We start from the raw sequence: 22,717 nt of genomic DNA, 5'->3' as shown, positions 1-22,717 counted from the left end.
CTCAGCACATGCTGAGGGGACTCACCCCCAGTGCTGTGCCTATGCAGGAAGCAGGTAGGAGCAGGTAGGAGCAGCCGTGATGTCAGTGAAGTACTCACAGAGTACCTGCTTCCCTGCCCTCTGCACAGCTGCATGCAGGGAAGTGGCAGATCCTGGTATGGCACACAGAATCACAGGATGGTTTGAGTTGGAAGGGACCATAAAGATCATCTAGTTCCAACTCCCCTGACACAGGCAGGGACGCCACTCTCTAGACCAGGTTGCTCAAAGTCCCATCCAACCTGGCCTTGAACACTTCCAGGGATGAAACACCCATAGCTTCTTGCAGCAACTTGGTACTTAGGGATCATACATAGCTGATTCATGCTGGAACACCAGGACACTGTGTCTCACTGGTGCTATCAGTTACCACCAGCTCTTGGGACTCTGCTTTGCTACTGCTCATGTTCTCCAGCAGAAAAAGTCAAAATTGCATATGCCCACCATGGCCCCAACCAGGTGATTAGGCCCTGGTATTTCCAGGAAAGCTGCTCTGTGTACCTTGATCCCAGTGTTGGAGACACATGGAGATTTAGGCAGCCTGTGGCAGGGATTTGCCTGCAGCTTCCCAGGCTTGGGGCAGCATGCAGAAGACCCCCAAGGGCTCATGGACCTCCCATGCTGGCCCATCCAGCTCAGACTAGAAGGTGCTGCAGAGCTGCTGCCAGTCTGGGCTGGAAAACTCACCCGTAGAATTGCCATGGCACATCACACCCCTGGATTTATGGACTACGGCAATGCTCTGGGGCTCTAGGGCTGGGCATGATTGCCTGGCAAATGAAGAGCATGGTTTTGGGGTCTCACTGCTGACAGGGTTGGAACTAAGGGGTTTGCAGCCCTGGCATAGTGCCCAGGCCCCTCCATCCTCAGTCCTGACCATACCCTTGTCCTAAAGATTAAGCAATATCCTTAAGCGAGGGCTGGGCACCATCTAGTGGAATAAAAAGCCTGTTGCTGGGAATGTTTTGTGCCTGTTGAATGATGCCCAGTTCTGCCTGATGTTGGCGTGGGCACTGCTGCCGTCTTGTCCCACCGCTTCCCCGAGGACCTGGGGAGCTCAGCCTGAATGGCAAGGTCAGGTATAAAACTGGCTAGTTCAGGTATAAATGGCATAGGCATAAACCAGCATTACCTCCTTGCACAGTCACTGCAAAAGCACCTGGAATTTTTGTGCTGTGACCCTGGCTCCCCATCTGGGAGAATACAGTATTTTGGTATGCTCACCCTGAGCCCCCTGCTCAGCACCACAATGCTGCCTGGTCCTGCTCTTTCAAAACTCCCCTGCCAAATAGCACAAGAGGCCACTGAATATAAAAATCACAAGTTTCCCTAGGAAAAGGTTTTCCCAGAGTTTTGGAACAATCAGGGAGCTGGTTTTTCCTTGCAGTGAAGGGTGAGCAGATGAGGGCTGGCAGGATGGGGGTTGGCAGGGTGACTCTGCCCACCCCTCATGCTCAAACACCCACAGCAAGCTTACAGCTGAGCTAGAGGTAGTCACCAAGTCTGGGAGAGCTTCTTCTGTGGCCTTTTGCTCTTTGGCTCGGCTGAGCTGTGTGTTTTTAAGAAAAGATTTAATTTAGAACTTTTAATAAATATACATCTACATTATGTTCCTTGTGTTTTGGGTTTTTTTGTTTTGTTTTGTTTTGTTTTTTTAATCAAGGGCAGCAGTGATTTATCTACAGGTGTTTCTTCACTCTGGGGCAGCAGAGGCTGTTGCTGAAGTGATTTAAGGTCATTCATCCCACCTTGTAAGTGCGTGAACCCAAGTGAAGAGTGATATGTACTGTCTGAGGGTGCAGAACAAAAAATGAATTGTCCCTGAAAATCCCAGCTACTCTTATGAATGTTAATTGTGGTCATGTGACCAGGCAAGTATGGGTACACGCTGCTGCTTCAGGCCAGCAAGGTTGCAAAGAACTGCTAAAATGTTTTTTAAAATAAGCCTAAAAACCAATGGCACGCTTTGAGGAACGATTCAAATGGAGTTTTGAACTGTATATTTTCAGTTACAGAGATCAATGCTGGCTGTATGGACGGGGCAGGTGGTGCCCATCACAAATAGCCCTTCTCAGATGTTTTCTTGGCTATGGGGTGGCAGCGGGAACCTCCCAGAGAGACAAGAGTGCCTTCTCCGTTGTAACACCATGTAGTTTCAGAAGAGGGCAAAAGCAGACAGCCAGAGGGAGCAGTTGAAAGCAGCATCTCTCAAAAGGGACTGAACATGGCTACAGGACAATAATGATTTTCCTTGTCACCTACTGTAGTTCCTCAGTGGGACCCATCTTCATGCCACACCAAAGACCAGGGACTGACAGGGACTGAAATACTGTGCACACCCCCAGCACACCCTTCCTCCCAGTGCTCAGCCTTCCTGCTCCTAAGTTGGCAGCCAAGGCTGGGCAACTGCAGGAGGCCTGAGTACATCCATGTTTTTGGACAATGGAAGGTGCCCGAAAGCCTCCATCCTTTGCCTCATTGACATTGATGAGGGTGCAAAGCAGCCTCAGCACTAGGAAACTTGCGTTTTATTTCTGCAGAGGAAGCCACTCAGTACTGCCTGTTATCAGGGGGGTTCAAAAATGTTTTTACTTACTCCGAACAGTCTCTAATAGACCATCCACCAGCACTTCCCTGTAAACATTTTGGAAAACATATTCTGAAGTCAGAACCGTTGCTATAGTCAAGTAAAGGCACATTTTGATACATGGAGTAAAATGCAAATCTCAGTGACATAAGCAAAAAATATTATTAGCCAATATTACAATCTGTTTGGGGCCTCTTTTGGTAATCCTTGCCTATTTCCCTGCGTCCTCATGGCAGCTTTAGAGGGACTGGTCTGCAAGGTTTCTTTGGGGAGCAATTGCCTTGCAGCTGGATACTTTGTTAAACAACATCCTATACTACATTCACCCTTCTTAAATTACTTTATGGGCCTTGCTCTGATCATCAGGGTACCCCTGATTTGGAAGAGTACAGAGCTGACAATCTCTGGCCAGTGAACTGTGGGTTTTTCACGCTTCCTGAGGTTGTCTGGAAAAAACTTCTCCTGCCAAAAAATCCTGGCAAAATGTAGCCACTGTGTGAAAATCCCAATGCTATTCCTCCAGGTGGTTAATATACCAAGCCAGTCAGTCTGGGTTAAGCTTAGGCTATTGGCTATAATTAATCTTTTAAGTTTGGGAAGTTGGTAGATAAAAACTTCTTCTGTCATGAAATGGAATGGCAGGGGCTGTTTTAGAGATCTTATACCTTGCTTCAAAGCTGGCCTGCACGGGAGGAGATAAAATAGGTATGCCACCTTTTCAGCTTCCCTGCAATGTGCAGAGAAGGGGTAGGAGCTTTATCTCCCTCCCACCACCAAGTGATGAATGTTTTCAATAGTGGTTTTAATTAAAAAAGTGTTGGGGCTTACAATAAAATTTCCCAGCCCCTTGCTGCCATCGTCCACCAGCGATGAGGAAGATCAAGCCTGACAGCCTTCAAATGTTTGACTTGCTGAAAGCTGACCCTCCTTTTCCTCAGTGCTCCCTCCTCCCTTATCCCTGTTGACACATTCCTGCAAAAAGCCATCCAATTCCACACCAAAATACAAGTGGGGCTGAGCCCACTCAGCCAACCTCAGCTGTACCTGTGGAGTGAGTGAACAGGCTCCCTGCCTTAACACATGGGATATTTCATATGCCAGTAAATCCATTTGTGCTTCATCTCATTTTAAACACTCCTGCTTTCCAAAAATGTTGAGTCCAAAGGGCAGAGTTTTAGATAATAAAAATCCTAAAGGAGATCTAATGCTTGAAATAAAAATGCTAAGCTGCTAGATTAATTCCAAATACATATTTAGTATATGAATAAGTAAGTACTTTGTGCCAGGCACCGAATATGAGAAATGAAGGATGTGTGTATGATGACCAAAACCAGCCTTTGCTTCAATTTCCAGACACAGGACTGAGAAAAATGGGAAAGTCATCCCCAACAATCTTTAAACACTCAATACCTTTCCCATTACCTAAGGGCAACTGTTGTATCAACAGAGAAATTATTTTAAGAAATGATCCTCCTCATTGGTAGGTTGTGAGCTGAGAATATCCATATGCTATCCACAGCACTGGATGAATTTCCACCATCCTCCCCACACCCAAGAGCACTCATGGCACCAGGGGCTGAGGAGCATCCCTGTATCCAGCAGGGCTAGGATGGGTTTACTGCTACTCTTAGGAGCACCAGCCAAACCCTTTGAATGCAGGTCCAGTGGCAGACTGGCTAGAAGAAAAATTGAATTTTAATTTCACTTTCCTTGCTGTGTTGCCTTTCATAGCAGAGCAGGGCTTCAAGAGGAAGGTGCTGTCTCCAGAAGCAGAGCAAATCTCCTCCCAATCCTCTTGTGAAATACTCAGCAGAGGAATAGTTGAACACCTGAAAAATTCAAGACTTCTGAGACTTTAAATAAGAATCTAAATTATTAGACTTTCACCGATTTAGGAAAAAATCCAACCCAACCTCAAAAAATCTCTTCATTTAGTTTTAATTTCTATTTACTGGGGATTAAAGTTAAAACAGTCTCATGAGAGTTTTCAGCCACAGACTAAAAAACATGAAGGAACTGTGGAATGCCTCTCCTTGGAAGGCCAGTCTGGCCAGGGTCCTGCACACCCTGATGTGGTGGATGGTGTCCCTGCCCATGGAAGGAGATTGGAACCAGCTGATGTTTAAGGTCCTTTCCATGCCAAAGCATTCTGGGACACCAGGAGGCTGCAAAGAGGGCTTCTGCTACCGTTAATGGAATGTTGCCACAGCCACGCCGTTGCCACAAGGATTCCATCCCAGGGTGCCCAGGTGACCTGGGGTCTGTTGAGACAGTTGATGGATCCTCTGCTGGGAAGCAGATGCAAAGTGTCCGTCTCCTCCGTGTAGTGTACATCTTCTCCATCCCTGGTGGGAACAGAAGGTGATTTGCAGACATTTATGAGGAAAACTCTTGGCTGACTACACAGGTAAGTGTGGACTATTTTTGAAAAGGTTTCTGATGCTGAGGGGCTGTTCTGGGCTTCTGGCCCAGCTGCAGGTGTCTGAGGCTCCAGTACTGAACTTGTACAGAAACTGGTGACTCAGGGATGGGAATCCCAGAGCAGGGGTGGCATTTAAGAGAACACGTATTCCAGATAGGTAATCTCCTCTCTTCTCTTCTGGTAGGTTTGGAAGAGCCCTCTGACCCCTAGAAGTCAGGGTTTTGTAGCAGTGTGCTACCTAAAGGAATCAAAGGGATCAATCACTGCAGCTTCTCTGACATCCTTCTCTGATGCCTGTCACGCTTACGCTCCCAGTGGTTTTAGGTCATGAAACACCATGAGTACAGTGAGTACTTTACTACTCAATGCAAATCCTATTCCTAAAACACATTGTCTGGGGTACTTCTGGAAAGGATTTAAAGAGTTTGTAGCAAATGCATGGCAACAGAAGCCTATTAAGACTTCATGTAACTTCAAGTTTTGGGACATGGAAGATTTTGAATCTCTCTGGATGCTAGCAATTGTTCACAAATGCTTACAGTGTGAACAATGACCTGATAAGATTGTGAAGTAGCCTCCTCATTTTCAAGCCTTTGGGATAGGCTTTTTCTTGGTGAGATAGCTGGCAAGAGATCAGGGGCGACTCCTTTTCCTTGATGATGTGCTCAGGGAGGAGTGACCCATAGCACCATGTGATGCATATTCCAGCCTTTTCATGAGTGTTATCTGTACCCTCGTGCTTTCATCAGTGTTGCAAAAATGGGGGCCACGTTACCCTTATGCCCACAGAAAATGCTAAGGCTTTGCTCCCTCTTAGAATCAGCAAAAGCACGTGGAGAAGCAGATGATTCTAGTCAAGCTCAGAAACTGAGCAGGGTGCTGGCTCCTAGCACAGGTGGAGCTTCAGAGCCAGAGCCAGTAGACTTCAAGGAAAGTGGTACACTTTCTTTTGAGCTTGGTAAGGACAGAATCTGCTTCTGGAGGACTGGGGTCCACTCAAATGTATGCATTTGCCAGCCTCTAGGCCCTTTAGTGGGGAAGAAGGGAAATGTGGGATTTTAGGAAGCACCTAATATGGCATCTGTAAACAGCAAGGCTCCCGGCAGGCACATGGGTTTGTTACTGCGCTATGATACATTTGTACCGGTGGGAGATGAACTGTGTAGCAAAGGTCCAAGTGCTGCTCAAGTACCTTAATGTCTGCTCTGAGCAGCTGACAGTTGCCCCAGCTGCCACTACACAGGGTAGCAAACTCAAGTTTGGGATCTCCCAGCTGGGAAGCAGATAAGGAAACTTTGTCATTAACTGTGCCCCGTCCCTCAAGGGAACCTCTACAGTATGGTACTGTAAGATCAGGATACCTGCTATGATTCCAGCTTTGGTTTGGTTTTCTTTCCTGTGTGATAAACATACACCTGTGTTAGATAAATCTGGTCTCCTGCAAGCTGCTGTCATCCAACAGAACTGTGTGAGGAGCTCAGCCACTCTTTCTTTCAGAGGGCTGGCAATGCTCTCCTGTGGACTGTTGAGAGCAAAGCTGAAGTGAAATGTGGGACACATTCCTGAAAAGAAGAGACCTAGGGCACAGATGAATCCTACCTCAGCCTGTTCCTCTGACGCTGCCCATTTCATTCCTTTGCAATTTCTCGTATTGATTCTAACATTCTGGTTTTCAGCTGGTGAGGAATTCATAGGTGTCACAGCTGACTTTCCTGACTCTGAAGACATCAATCTAACTGGCAATGATTCTGGCAGTATTGTGGTAAGTAGTGAATGACAAGCGTCTCTCTATCTCACAGCCAAATTAGTTTTCTCTTGTGCTGCCAGGCCTGCCTTCTGGCATCCAAATGTTCAGGGCTGAAACACAGATCTGACTTACCTACTTCAGATATAGCTCTCAGTCAACCCCAAATGCACCTATGAAAGCATCAGCATCTCTGAGTATCACTTGCAGAGCAATTTAAAGAGTAATTTAAAATTTTTGTTGCTCTAAAACTTGGGGAGAATGTTTAGCAATCATGGGTAATAGAATAGAAAGCGCCAATTTAAAGCTGAAGCTGTTCTAGAAACACACAAGATACAGGCCAGTGATTTAAAGAAAAAGGAAAGATGAGGATAGGAAGCCTTTGACTTCCCAAATACAAAGTGTTTAGCTGCAACATTGATTTGACGTACTCCTGTCACTTAGGTACCAAGCACTACTGTAGCTGGCTGGGGTACCAACTTTATTGTTTATTACTCTAAGTACTTAAAGTTTATTATTCCAGTTCTATTTTTTACTCTAAGAAGTATTTTACAAAGATCCGTCCCACAGGGTAGTTTATTCCCTGAGTTTTGCATGGCAAAGCAGAAACTTGCAGCAGTGATGCTGGCAAAGGTTTTGAACTTTATGGAAGAATCCGCATTACACAGCTCCAGTTCTGCAAAAATAAGCGTGGGTTTGAGGGTGGAATTTTTTCTTCAGCAGCTGTTCGTCTCATACAAAGAGTTCATGGCTATCACAGCTGAACTTGCCCATTTGCGGGAGAAAGAGGGAAAGAAAGACTTCCAGCCTAAATCCAGTCAGGGAACTGAAGCAGAGGATCAGAGTGGAAGGTGTTCATGTGATTCCTAAGTTACCTCTGTTTCTAACCCATTCTAGCAATGGGAGCAGAACCAGCAGCACCCACTTTCCAGAGAAGCAGATAATTCAGCCGTGCTACCGGCAAGTGATGATGACGTGGAACCACGAGATAGTGATGGGTATGTGAGAGATAAAGTGTCTCTCTACAGTCTGATTTCTGACATAGGGTAGAAAGATGTTTTTTGTCACATTCCTGGGTTCTGCTTAATTCTGTGCAAAAACTTCAGACCTAGAATATAATATCCTGTCTGGAAGAGAACCACTTTAAAAAAAAGAAATCCTAGCAAAATCCAATGGAAATTTTTCTTCTCTGTTCATGAGGTCATTAATGAATGTGTCTTACATAATTGCTTGAGATGTGCTGAAATGCTTGCAGTATACATAAGAGTTTTTGGAATAATTGTGTTGCTGGGCTGGGGTGTTGCTAAGTCAGAGTAGGGGATGTTTTAATTTCTGACATTCTATGTATCAGTAACACTTGATGTGTGGTGAAATTAATGGCTGCATGTTCTTTCTGGCTGTGCTCTCTCTAGTGCATGGTCATCAGGTATTCTTAGTTCTCCAAACTGGATGGATGAGTACTTAGAGGTAAGGATCCATGTGTTGTCATAGTTTCTGTTTTGTGGGAGGGGAATGGGCAGAGAGGGAACTGTACAGCTCATGTGGCCAGTGTGAGATGCTGTGGGCAGCTGGCTTGAAGCACAGCCCTTGCTTTGGAGCTCCAAAGAGCTCGTCCCTCCAAGTCACTTCTTGGTGGTGTACTCTGAGGGGGAAACTCCTGCCGCGGTGGCACTGGCAGATCTGTGGGTTCCTCATTCTTCTAGCAGCTACTGACAGATTGTAGATATTTAAGTTCTATTTGCCTAGTGCCCATAGAGCAGACAACTGGATTTTTTTTTCCTCCCAGTCCCTGTTCTGTCTTTCTTTTCTCATCAGCTCTGCAACCGATATGAAATTTCTATGGCTAACACAACTTAATTTGCCTGTTTGGCAAATTAAGAGAGAAAGAGGGAAGGATTTGCCTGCAGTCTAAATCCAGATAGGGATGAAACAGGGGAGCAAGAAGGAGGGTTTAAACATGTTTCTTAAGCTGCTACCCTTTCTACCCACCTGCATGGAGGAGTATCCACTTCTCTCCATACCAGTGGATGATTCAGTTGTGCTACTGGCCGGTCATGATGATGAAGACCTGAGAAATGATGATGGGTATGTGACAGATAAAGTGTCTCTCCAAAGTCTGATTTCTGACAGAGCAGCAACAGGTTTTTGCCAAGATTTTAGGTTCTGTTTAATCCTGTGCAAAAAGTTAATACCTGGAATATAGTGGCCTGTATGGAAGAGAACTGAGTAAAATAAAAAAAAAACCACAAAAGAAACCCCTAAAATCCATCAGAAACTTTTCTGTTCATGAAGCCATTATTGATTGTATCTTACAGTGTGGTTTGGGATATGTTGAAATGTTTGCAGTACATAAAAGTACTTATAATGCTCGTGTTGCTGGATTGGGCTGTTTCTGGGCTGGGATGTTGCTAGATCAGAATAGGAAATACTTAATTTCTGACATTTTATGTATCAGTAACCCTTGTTGTGAGGTGAAAATAATGACTGCATATTTTTCTTGTTCTCTTCACTCTACCACAAGGCGCTTTGGTCCCTTAACAAGTGTGCTTTACAAGGACTGCTTCTTATGGGTAAGAATCCCAGTGTCATCCTCCTTTCATTTTCTGTGGGAGGGGAATGGGGCAGAGGAGGAGCTATGGGACTCATCTGGCTAATGGGCAGCTGGCTTGAGGTGCAGCCCTTGCTTTGAAACTCCAATCTGTACGTCCTTCCAAGTCATTTTTTTGCATCAAGGGAAAAACCCTTATCTAGATGGCACAACCAAATCTCTGGATTCCTCATTATTTAGCAGCAGTTGACTGAGGATATTTCACGTCTTCTTTGCCTGCTGCCCATAGAGAAGCAAACTGGAATTCTTTATTCCCAGTCCCTGTTGTGTTTTCCTTTCTTCAGCAGTTGTTCATCTAACACCAAGTGTTTGTGGCTGCTATCACAACTGAATTTGCCCATTTGGGGGCGAAAGAGGAGAAGAAACATGTATAAACCAAATCCAATCATGGAACTGGGGGAGCAGGGTGGAGTGTGTGCAGGTGGTTCCTAACCTGCCTCTGTTTCTGCCCTGTTGCAGCAGCTGGAGCAAAACCAGCAGCACCCACTTGTTTCCAGAGCAGATGATAATTCAGTCCTGCTACTGGCAAGTGATGAAGAGGAAGGAAGAACCAACAATAGGTATGTGTGGGATAAAGTGTCTCTCTACAGTCTAATTTCTGACATAGGGTAGAAATAGTCTTTTGACAAAGTTTTGGTTCTGCTTGATATTATGCAAAATTTCAGACCTAGAATATAATATCCTATCTGGAAGAGAACCACTTTAAAAAAAAGAAATCCTAGCAAAATCCAATGGAAATTTTTCTTCTCTGTTCATGAGGTCATTAATGAATGTGTCTTACATAATTGCTTGAGATGTGCTGAAATGCTTGCAGTATACATAAGAGTTTTTGGAATAATTGTGTTGCTGGGCTGGGGTGTTGCTAAGTCAGAGTAGGGGATGTTTTAATTTCTGACATTCTATGTATCAGTAACACTTGATGTGTGGTGAAATTAATGGCTGCATGTTCTTTCTGGCTGTGCTCTCTCTAGTGCATGGTCATCAGGTATTCTTAGTTCTCCAAACTGGATGGATGAGTACTTAGAGGTAAGGATCCATGTGTTGTCATAGTTTCTGTTTTGTGGGAGGGGAATGGGCAGAGAGGGAACTGTACAGCTCATGTGGCCAGTGTGAGATGCTGTGGGCAGCTGGCTTGAAGCACAGCCCTTGCTTTGGAGCTCCAAAGAGCTCGTCCCTCCAAGTCACTTGGTGGTGTACCCTGAGGGGGAAACTCCTGCCGAGGTGGCACTGGCAGATCTGTGGGTTCCTCATTCTTCTAGCAGCTACTGACAGATTGTAGATATTTAAGTTCTATTTGCCTAGTGCCCATAGAGCAGACAACTGGAATTTTTTCCTCCCAATCCCTGTTCTGTCTTTTGGGTTTTTTTTGTTTTGTTTTTGGTGTTTGTTTGTTTGTTTGTTTGTTTTGGTTTTTTCTTTTCTTTAGTTCATCTAGTATGAATTTTCCTGTTTGGGGAAAATTGAGGGAAAGAAACGCCTCCAGCCAACATCCAGTTTGGAAGCTGAAATGGGTGGAGGGTGGAGGGTTTTCAGGAGGTTCTAAAGCTGCCTCTGTTTCTATCCTGTTCCAGCAGTGGGAAGAGAACTAGCAGCAACCTCTTATTTGCTCTCAGGACAACAGCTATTTGGCTACTACTTTTAATGTTCTTAACCAAAATTAGAGAGCGATAGCCTAGCACTCCTCATCTGATCTGTTGTAATTGCTTGGATGTGCTGGTGGTGGTATGTAAGACCAGGGCTGCACACCAAAGTCTAATTGTATTTTCTTTTTTCTCTCTTCCCATATGCACTGATGTAAGCTTATTGAAGGTGAGTTTACATTTTAAAGTTGATAATGGAATTGCTATAAATATAATCATTGGTTTTTCTGTGTCCTTACCAACCATCTCGAACAGCAGGGATTGAAACTGTATTTAGCAAAAGGCAAAGAACAGTGCTAAAGCCTCTGGCCAGTGTCTCAAAGAATGGATCCCACCTATGTCTGGTAGCTGCTATCAAACACCGTGGAAAATCCCCACGACATAAGTTGTTGCTTTATACTCATGTAGGAAGGTACTTTAATTTGGTGACATTTTCTGCAATTTTTAATTGCTTAGTGCTTGATTATTGTTACATGGATATGGGAGTTGCAGAGATCATTGTTGCATGTGTATTCCGAGAATTAAAAAGCAAACAGCAGTTCTTACCCTTTGGGTGTTACCAGGCCATTAAAAATGTACCTCCTTTGAACTATATGTGTTATAATTTTCAAGTTGCCTTAATACCATAGGACCACAGCAGACCCTGTTAGTATGAGTTGTGTGAGAGACGTTCCCTTTATAAGGCAGATTTGTTCACAAATAGTATAACTCTGTGGAACTTATGACACTGAGACTCTCTCAGGTAACATTTTTAGCTGTTCATAGGGTGAATAGAGCAAATGTTTTGTTTTGGTCTGTAGCAGAATAGTCTCAATGTGTGGAAGGGGTCAGCCTCAATATTTAGGGAAACTAGTTTACTTAAGACTGATTTTAACCCAGCTGAATTGGGTCCGTTTCAAATAGGAACCATTACAGACCATTTATAATAACTCATTTAAAGGGTAGTTCCAAGGAGAGAGAGTAAATAATAGATCTAACTTAGTGAAATTAAATTGCAGAGTGTGATCAGCAAAGAAGCCAGCTGCTGTTGGACAGCTCTGCACTGAGTGATGATGATGAAGATGTAGCAACAGATAATGATGTGTCTGTGGCTGATTCAGCATCTGAAGAAAGGGATTCATCTGAAGATGAAACTGGAAGTTCAGAGTACGCATGCCTCATGATGAACCAGACATTGAATTTTGCCTTTTGTTTTTCATGCAGACAAGACTATGTTTTACTGCTGTGGGCTGCCTTACCTTTGAAACCTCTACTTACTCTACTTATTTCCCTCTTCCAGTGATGACCGCATCCCATGCTGCATGATGATCAAATGATACCATTTTTACTTTAGGAGAGGAAGGCAGCCCAAGGCAGATGGAAAGCTTTGCACACAACCCTCAAGACGAGTTTGGGAGTATAGCAAGAGAGGGTGATTAGGCCCAGGCCATAGCTCACAATACATTACACTTCCTTTTCATGCCAGGCTCTAGTAGTGCTGTTAGATAAGGAAATACTTTCATTGGTATTGGCGGCTTGGCAGCAGCTGGACAAATTCTGTGCAGGCTTTATTAAAGCTGGTGTGCTTTGGATTACTGGAAGGCAAGATAGGAGAGAACTTAATATAAAAAAGGCATAATTTTTCCCTTTGATTTCAAGCTGCTCTGTTACAGCTTGTGCCTTCCTGCTGTGTTTAGGTGAGGCTGAAGAGCAGCACTTAATGCTGAGCAAAGTTCTTCTTGCCAGAGCTGTCTGCAGTGTTACTCTGTAGTGTGAGGCCTTGTTCCCTTCTAGAACTAATAATTCCCAGAGGACAGCTCAATGCTTTAGTCACAAAGCTGTTATTGATGACCTGTTGGACACAAGTGCTGGCATACATAGACTGCCCAGGGCTGGAGGCTGCTGATACTTCAGATCCTAGAGCAGGGTGCCTGACTTCATGCCCCTCTCAATGCAAACCAAGATGCTCTTTCCTTTGGGAGACCCAGACACTCATTATTGCATACAGCAAACTGAGAGAGTTAAGGATATGCAGGGTTCTCCAAAGGAAATGTGTCACGGCTGCTCAGTGCAGCTGGAGATTATGTGACATTTTATGTGTCAGTGTGGTGACATAAACAGCTGCATGTTCTTTTTGGTTCTGTTCTCTCTAGTGCTTGGCCAGCAGGTACTATTAGGTGTCCGATCTGCATGGATTTTTACCCACAGGTAAGGACCCACCTGTTGTCATCTTTCCATCTTTGCGGGTGGGGAATGGGGCACAAGGGGAGCTGCACAACCGAGCTGGCTGATGTGGGATGCTGTGAGCAGCTGGTTTGAAGCACAGAACTTACTTTGGACCTCTAAAAGTTACTCCTTATTGGTGTACGTAGAGGGAGAAACTCTTGCCAAGGAGGCACTGCCAGACCTATGTGCTCCTCATTATTCAGCAGTAAATGACACATTGCAGATACTCCAAGTCCTGTTTGCCTGCTTCCAGTAAAGCAGCTAACTCAAATTCTTTCCTGTTGTGATTTCCTTTCTTCCAGATTGTGCAAAGTGGACGACTGATTTTGTCAACACTGTGTGGCCATGTCTTCTGCAGTCAGTGCCTGCCTTTTGCCCTTCAGACTGCCAGCTTTTGCCCAACCTGCAGGACAGAGCTCACTCCAGGACAATATCATCCCATTTATATATAAGTACTTCTATTTTTCAAGACAGTCTCAGATGGATTTGGGGGGAGAGGTGGTATAATGAGTTTTTTCTCTATGTGTATATAGTTTTTGTTGTATAAGTTCCATTTTCTCTGAATTTAATTACAAATAAATTTTAAATTTATTTAAATATAATCAAGTCTGCTCATCTATGGTAGATTCTGCTGGTAGACAGAGATTTCTTTTAACAGGTGGAAATAAAACCCTTGGTTTGATTAGTCAGAAGTGCTTGTTTTTTTCATCACAATATAGTAACTGATTTTTGGGGGAAAATGCTAAAGGCATAAGCTTTGTAGTTCTTGCGATAGCATGTGTTTTATAGGGGAAGGGAAACAGGCACTGCTTGGGGTGAGAAGGCTTTTGTTTCTTAGGACAGACACAGCTGGATGTTTTGCTAAAAAATGTCATTATTTCAGTACTTTGAAGTTTGAAAGAGCAGCAGGTTGTGCACACATCCAAAGACAACTATTTTCTTTGAGAATAATTCATTTGTATCTAGACAGCTTGTTTATGGCCCAAGCTGCTTCTTGTTTTGTCACTGGTTACAGTGTTCCATTGATGATTGCCAGCTGATGACAGGAGCACTGCCAGCTTCTATGAAGCTCTTCAGCCTCTAAAAAGCCTGTAAGCTTAAGGACATAATTGCTTCAATATAATTGCTTTATTATAACTGCGTCAATATTGCTTCAAAACCAGTGCAGTTATAGCTACCTAGCTGTAAATAATTCTGATGAAACCCTTAAAAATTATTATTATTGCAACCAATTTAAATGAATAATTCATTTTATTTTTATAAATATATTTGGTTTGCCATCCTTTGTGCTGCTGGACAAAGTTGCACGAAGTCTTAATTACCCCTGTATAACCTTTTGGACATATACCATTGACAAAGTCTGGTGCCCAAGACTGGATTGCAAACTAAGCTCTTCTTCGAGGAATTCAAAAAGCAAGGGGGTTCTTTCCACACCTTTTGCCTTAGTGGGAGGGCTTCTCTTAATAAACTTTTTCTGAAGCTCCCACTCTGCCTGCGCCACAGGTGCCAAACCCCCACTGTTGTCTCAGGTATCTCACAGCAGCCGTGGACAAGCCCTTCACACCTGTGTTTCACCTCTGGGAAGATGTGCTGGAGAAGCCTGCTGGCCACAGATCCTGCAGGCACTGCTGCTTTACACACTCCTCCCACCAGAAACTTGATCCAAGGACAATTTCTGGGCATGAAAAGTACATGTTTAAGGAGGGATGGCAGCCCAACTTGGCTCGCTTTGTAAATAAACACCGGGGGTGTGTAACACAATAGCACGTATACTTGGCCCCAGCTGAGCTGTTTCTCTATACTGTGTTGTTTTGGTGTTCTGGATCAGAAATCTGTAGGTTTGTTTTTGTACCAGCCACTCAACCACTAAACTGCTTAACCTTCTCCGCAGTCAGCGTCTTGCAAAAGCCAAACACAAGCAGCTCAGGCTGCATGAAAACATGTGCAGCAGACTGGCCTGAAAGCGAAAAGAAAGCTGTAATTTACTGGAAGGGAAGGTCCGCTTTAAATTTACAGAAAAGAGCATATATAGAAACCTAACAAAAGCATGTAATGATTGTCTGGCCAGGACCAGGGGATGCAGCTGTGAGAAGTAGTGATGTGAATCAGCTATCAGATGTTAAACACATTTTGTCTTGGTCAGATCATAATCCCATATCCTTGATGACAAGTATCTCTTCCTAATACTAAAACTGCAGAATTGCTGTCAGAAAAGCAAAAGCTCAGCTTGAATTTAAGTTGGCCAGAGATGTTGAAAACTGCCAGAAAAAGTTCTTTAGATGCATAAACAACAGGCAGAAACCTAAAGGAAATATTGGCCCTCTGTTAAAAAGGAGAGGTGAGTTAATCACCAGAAACACTAAAAAGGTTGGTCATGAGGCACAAGTTCTCAACATTCTTTACCTCTGTCTTTGCCAGTACTGCTGCTCTCCACCTTGAGAGAAATTGGATAAAATAGTTGCAGTTGGCATGTATTTAAGTGGAGTCCTGATGGCATGTAGGCTGCACATGCCAGCAATAACAGGGGCATCCATAGGCAAGCTATGGAAATTCAGAGCACTGCATGAGCGCCAGGACTTGTGCCACAAATATTGAAGTTAACACTCAAAAGTTTTTGTGCAGATCACACCAAGCTTCAAGGCAGGGTTTGCAAAGTTGATTTCTTGGGGATAATATAGTAATTAAACAGTCAAGCTCATGAGAGCAGAGTTGATGCAGGAGTACGGACCCTGCCAGACCTACCCCAGCAGGGACCACTGCCACAGACTTGAGCAGAAGGCTGTGTGGTCCTGGGGGACAGGGAGACTTGGGGCCATGCTTTTTCCCTCTACTTAAGCTCGGCCTCTGACAGAGCAGCTCAGCCTATGGAGTGGATTTCACTTCATTATTTTGCTTTCTCTCCCCCTTTTCCAGTCCAGTTTCCTCAGTTGCCTGTGCTCCAATCCATCTCCCTCCCAGCCTTCTGGCTTTTCTGCCCTATTGGCATTCTCCCCCTCAGCCCTTTTTTCCCACTGCTGTTTCTCCAGCTTTGCCTTTTCCACTATGCATTTCCATCCTGGTGTTTCATTTTGTCCTGCTCTGCCCTCTGTCAGTGTTCACCTTCTCTATTCCAACCTGAGTAAACTGGTGCTAGCTCCTTGCTCTGACTGTCCAAAATTCTCAGCCAAATGAGGTCGAGGGACCCCTTAATGAAATTCCTTGGATATCAGTTTTGTGCAATAGTCTGCTACTCATTGTATCTGGTTCTTTTATGCTTCCAAGCTTAATTTTATGCCTTTTGAAATGAGCCAGAACAGAATTGAAAGGAAGATGCTGTAGGGAAGGCTGTGGGGAAACATCAAGAGACCCAGTGCTGCCATGGCTTGGTATATCTGGGAGTCCCATTTGCTGCCTAGAAAATTTTTGCCTTTATTCCTCTTTATCATTAATGCATCTCTGAATAATGATCATTAATGCAAAGGAATGGTTCTTGCTGTGCAATAGTCCCCTTTAACAAAGTAAATAACTGCTACACTGGTGATGAGAAAGTTGATGTTGAAGACTTGTAGGTTACTTCATACAGGACCTGACTCCATTTAGCAGGGGGAGGTCCATGCTGCAGGGGGAGCATGGACCCTTCAGGATGAGTTCATATGGTTTAATTATTTGATTAAAAAAAAAAAAAAGGTCAAGATTAAAAAAAAATGAATGTATAAAATGGAATTTAAATATTCGGTCCTAGTAAATGGTAAAATAATGAATATGTCCGGCAACCATTACATTATCTGCTGTCTAGAGGAAGGTAGCGCGCCTTTCACGAATGGGGTCAAAGTGCCAAGTTTGCAATGACCTTAGGACCCTTCAAGATGAGTTTCCCTTGGAAAAATCCCTGGGTTTTGCAAACAGTTCCTGTACCCAAAGGTTCTGGATGTAAATTCTGGATGTAAATCACTAACAGGCAGGGAGGGATGTTCTAATTTCCCAAAACTAAGTTACTTGAGGTGAGTCACAATCAGATGATGATGATTTTGTCATCTCATTTAGACCCAGTGTCTGCTGTGGCCTCCCAGCTCTCATGGGTCACTGGAAAAAGTCTCTGACACATGCCTGGGGGCAAGATGGGATTTTCTGTGGAAGAACTGGGGAACAATTGCTGCTCTCAGCACTTTCCAGCAATGAGTAAATACTCCTGGAAATGAATGCGTGTCAGGAAACTGCCCTTTTCTAACCTCCCTGTGTGCCTTCTCCCTTAGTCACCAGCTGGGGCTGTTGGGGGTACTTAGGAGTGTTTAAGGTGACATGCTGTGATACACATGGTCTAACATGTTTTTGCCCTCTCCCATCAGAGGAGGATGTCTCCACTCCCTGTTTGCACCCTGCACAACCTCCCTGCGAGCTCCGTATGCTTTCCTTTGCCTCCGTGTTGTCCTGCCTGCCCTAACCAGTGTGTCCTACTAAAGGGGCTTTGTGGAGGTGTGCTTGAGGAAAGCAAGGAAGTTTTAGCTTCCTATTTGCAGAGTGAGGAGTAGGTTTTTAACAGAAATTATGTTATACCTTTGCTATTGCTTACTTAGTGCTGCCTGGCTCTGGGCCACTTAAAAAGCCAGATCCCAGAAAAGAGCAAAGCATTACTATGATCACTGGAAAAACTAATCTGTGTCCTTTCTCCATGCAGCTCAAACACTGCCCAGGCCTGGGTTTTCAGAGCTAGAGAAACCTCCCCCGAGTTGGGAGGTGGAGGTGTTTGTTGAGGTGTAGGCTTGTGTTTCTCCACACAGGCATGTGGAAGGAAACTGCAGGGCATCTGTGTCATCTGGAGGAGTTTTGTGGCGGGGGAGAAAATTTAAGACTTTCTGCATTGGCTGCAGCATCTGCTTCTGAAGGGGAAAACTAAGGGGCTGATGCTCCAGGGACTGAGGTCTGTAGCCAGGCACTATCCTAGGTCATGCTGTCTGGGCAGGCTGCTCTGGCACACCTGATAGGAAGGGAAGGTGCTAGTGGGTTTGGCATAGCAAGCTCTGCACTACACTTAATCCCTGAAAATCCTGCTTGTTTAAAGGCATGAATAGTCTGATAGTTCATGGCTAACTAGAACATGAGATTTAGTTAACAAGGTATGCATTAGGACACCAGTGAGATTAAATCACTTGACTTTTAATGACAGCAGTAAAATACTTTGGCCCCATGGTACAAAAGCCTCAATAGCAGCTGGTGTCAGCCTTGGTTTCTCTCTATGGTTTCAAGACCATGCTGTCAGGGACAAACTGACCAGTACACAGCTTCATGTCAGAGCCTTATCCAGGGCACTGTAGAGGGGAAAGGAAGGGGACCCCTTCCTAGGGCTGCTGGGTTCAGGAGGCAGAGCTGTTCAGGGCTTTGGCATGGACTTGCTGTATCAGACTGTTTTCAAAACAGCTATTCTGCTTCTCAGGGTTTGCAGAAGAATTCAATAGCCATGAGGACCACAGAAAGGTTTTTAAGGGCTCAGAGATATAAGAAATATAAGGGCACAGGTCAAAAGCTAACATTTTCAAGAGCAGATAAAGCCCTAAGGCAGTAAACAACTCAGTGTGGGACAGCTGACTGTGTACAGGTGATAGTCCAGAACTAGTGTGAACATCTATTGTGATGTGCTCTCCAGAAGAGGAGAATCAGCTGGTAAAAACCAAGTATTTAGTTTGTTTGCTTTCTCTTTAATCCTCCACTTCCGCTACCCAATCCCTTGGTGTGACTTGTAACAGAAGGGCAATGGTGATGTTGTTTCTTACTCTTTCTGCATTTAGGATTTGTATTTCCAGAGCCTGCTGCAAGGGTCTCTGATGCGTCAGCATGCCAGGCACAAAGGGGAGGTTTTGTCAAGATATGTGGCATGTTTGCCTCCCCTTCTTGCAGAAACCATACAGGAATTAGTTTCCAGTATAGTTTCTAGCAAAATGCTGATATAATTCAATTCAGTTCATATAAAAGCACTTACTGATAGCTACTTGTGCTCTTCTGACACTGTTGGATATTCCATGTTTGTGTGCCTGAGAAATACTTTTACTTGGGGCTGTTCTGTCTTGCAATGGAAAGCTGTCACTAAAGGCCCCCAGAAAGGCAAAGCTTGAACTGGAGAGATGTTGTCTAGTGACTGGTGTTTCACCCCCTCTTTTTTACAAGTAGACCGCTGCTCAGGCTGGACCCTGCTCTCATTTCAGTGAGCAACACAGAGCTCAGTCCCTTGCTGCAGGGACTGACACACCTTGCTGATGTGACAGGCAGAACATGACTCATAAATCATTAATCTGGCACTGAAATGCTGCTGGAAAATTCCAGTTTAAAAGTTTTACATGGTACTGAAACAAAGCAATCTGTCACACCTCTCAAGCTGCTCAGAATTCATGTGCACTTCCTTGTGTTTGAAACAAGAAGAGGAAGTTTGGATCTCAGCTCCTTCTGAGAGTCAGGCTGATTCTCCAAAGCCTGCAGGTGTTTGGTCTGAGAGATGGGCATCTGCAAGAAGCTACAAGCCAACAGAACCTGTGGATGGGGATGCATGAGGCAGAACCATTGCACACAATGCACAGAATGCTTTGCTTAAACCACTTCCCCTCAGTGATTGGCCTGACAAATTTTCTGTGTCTTTTCCTGCTTGTTTTTCCTTAAGAAGTCTTTCTGTACCCCATGACAGGCTATGAGGAGAACTTTGTATGACTGTGAGCCTGTGGCAGTCCCAGTGACCGCAGTCAGCATCAGATGAATGCTAAATCCAAGCTCTGCCTGGCACCCTCACCCTCCTTTGCACCTGCTTGCCTGCATTGTCCACTTGCCCAGACAAGGACCACCCAGACCACCAAGGTCCTGGGTTTTCATAGATGAATCCTCTCACAGGTTTCACAGACAGGGCCAGAAGAGTAATGGGGTTCTAAAAGCTTGCTGGAAGGGTCAGAAGTCTGGGAAATCCTGGCTGAGCTGTAGCTGTGAATGTTATGTTCATTATGTTCTCTGTATGTGACAGAGCAAGTCATCAGACTGAATAGGCCAAAATATTGTAAAACACTGGTGACAGTCTTTGGATTCCTGGTTTTTAGCAGGAATTTGATTCAAGAAGATCTTCAGGATTTGTGAAGTGGCCTTTGTGCAATTACCTGGGAATCAAAATATTCAGTCATCTTTCCAACTCCCCTTCTGAACACCTTCCCAGCAGGATGGGGGCACCTTCTGGTAGATAACCAGCTATCTTCTGGTATCTAAAAAACTAATTTTAAAAGTATATGTTGTGTGTATATACCACTTGTGCTTAGTCATGTGTGCTCCTAAAGCCTTCTAACTTGGAATCACAGAATGGTTTGGGTGGAAAGGGACCTTAAAGACCATCTTGTTCCAACCCCCTGCCAGGGGCAGGGACACATTTCACTAGACCAGGTTGCTCAGAGCCTCATACAGCCTGGTCTTGTACGATTAGATGGGGATTCCAAAGTTTCTCTGATCAACCTGCTCCAGTGTCTCATTACCTTTACTGTAGACAATTTTTAACTAATCTCTAATCTAAACCTGCCCTCTGTAAGTTTAAAGCCATTTCCCTCTTGTTCTTTATGTCCTCTAGTAAAATGTCTTTCTCCAGCTCTCCTGCAGCCCCCTTTAGATACTGGAAGGTGCTATAAGGTTTCTCTGGAGTCAAGTCTTCTCCATCCTAAACAACCCCATCTCTCTCAGCCTGTCTTCACAGGAGAGGTGCTCCAGTGCTCTGATCATCTTTGTGACCTCCTCTGGACTCCCTCCAAAAATTCCATGTCCATCTCATGTTGGGGATCCCAGGGCTGGTTGGAACACTCCAGGTGGGGTCTCAGCAGAATGAAGTGGAGGGGCAGAATCCCCTTTCCTGACCTGGCCACACTGCTTTGGATGCAGACTTTGTACTTGGCCTTGTAGATCTTCCTAAGATTCCACATTTCAAGTCTGTCCAGGTCCCTCTGAATGGCATCCCTTCCCTCCAGTGTGCCTATTGCACCACTCAGCTTTGTGGTGTCATCAATCTTGCTGACTCTGTACTCAATCCTATTGTGCATGTGTGCCACAAAAGTGTTAAACAATGTCTGTCCAAACTGACCCCCGAGGGACACCACTCATCACCGGTATCCAGGTGGACAATGAGCTGTTCATTGTAACTTTGCATGCTGCCATCCAGTCACTTTATCCACTGAGTGATCTAGCCATCAAAACCACACCTCTCCAGTTTAGAAACAAGGATGTTGTGCAGGACAGCGTCAAAGGCTTTGAACAAGTCCAGATAGATGATTTCAGTCACTCTTCCTTTATCCGTCAACACTGTAATCCTGTTGTGGAACACCACCAAATCTGTCAGGCATGATTTGCCCTTAGTGAAGCCACATTTGCTGTCACTAATCACCTTCCTTGTTTTCCATGTTCTTTAGCACAGTTCCCAGGAGGATGTGCTCCAGGATCTTTCCAGGCACCGAGGGGGGACTGACTGGTCTGCAGTTCCTCAGGGTGCAAATTTGTTGCCTGTTTTTCCCCAGCGATTTATTCAGCCAGGCCGCTTGTGCTGCAGTGTCTTGTCTTATGAATGGAGGACACTTGTATATTCCTGCAGTGAATAAAGAAGATAAGAGAGAAAGCAGCTGATATTTTTTTAAGGTACACTGGCTCAAAAAAGATTTGTAGTAATGACTGTAGAGCCCACATCCAAACAAATTCAGTATGCAAATGCCAACTTCTACTAGTGAGGGTTTGTGCTGATGGAATGTAATTTCTCACTTATGTTTAATGATTGACCTGGCGTGGAGAGCAGGGGAAAGTAAACCATTTGTTATTTCAGTCCCCTGTTTCCGTCTTGGATTATATGTTTTGCATGTGGGGACACGTTGCAGGGAATTGCCCATCTGGATAAAGTGACCTCCAGGCAGGAGGTGACTCACCACCGCTTCCCTAGGCTGCAGCCATCCAGTCCCACTGTGCCACACTCCATTGCTCTCAACAGCTCTTGGGGCTCAGCTGTGTACAAGTTTAAGTGCTTTACCACCTGAAGAGCAAGTGCAAACACACAGTGAAATGTGAAGATGCTCCCGTGTTTGGTCAGGTTCTTAGGTAATGCTACTTCAGAGAAAAGTCTGGCTCATTTCTTTGACTTTGAAAGGATATTCCACACCCTTGTGTGAGTTATGTGTAAGAAAGTATATAGAATCATCGAATAGTTTGGGTTGGAAGGCTCCTTGAAGACCATCTAATTTCAGTCCTCCTGCCATGTGCAGGTACGCATTCCACTAGACCAGGTTGCTCAGAGCCCCATTCAACCTGGCCTTAAACACTTGCAGGAATGGGGCTTCCACAGTTTCTCTGGTCAATCTATGCCAGTGCCTCACCACCCTTACAGTAAAGAATTTCTTCCTAACAGCCAATTTAAATCTGCCCTCTGTCAGTTTAAAGCCCTTCCCCCTTGTCCTATACCCTTGTAGAGTTAGTCTCCAGATTTCTTGTAGGCTCCCCTCAGGTA

Source organism: Camarhynchus parvulus, chromosome 4 (genome assembly GCF_901933205.1).
Source record: "Camarhynchus parvulus chromosome 4, STF_HiC, whole genome shotgun sequence".
Taxonomy (NCBI): Eukaryota; Metazoa; Chordata; class Aves; order Passeriformes; family Thraupidae; genus Camarhynchus; species Camarhynchus parvulus.
The sequence above is the reverse complement of the archived record's forward strand: the minus strand, read 5'-3'. Positions refer to the sequence as shown.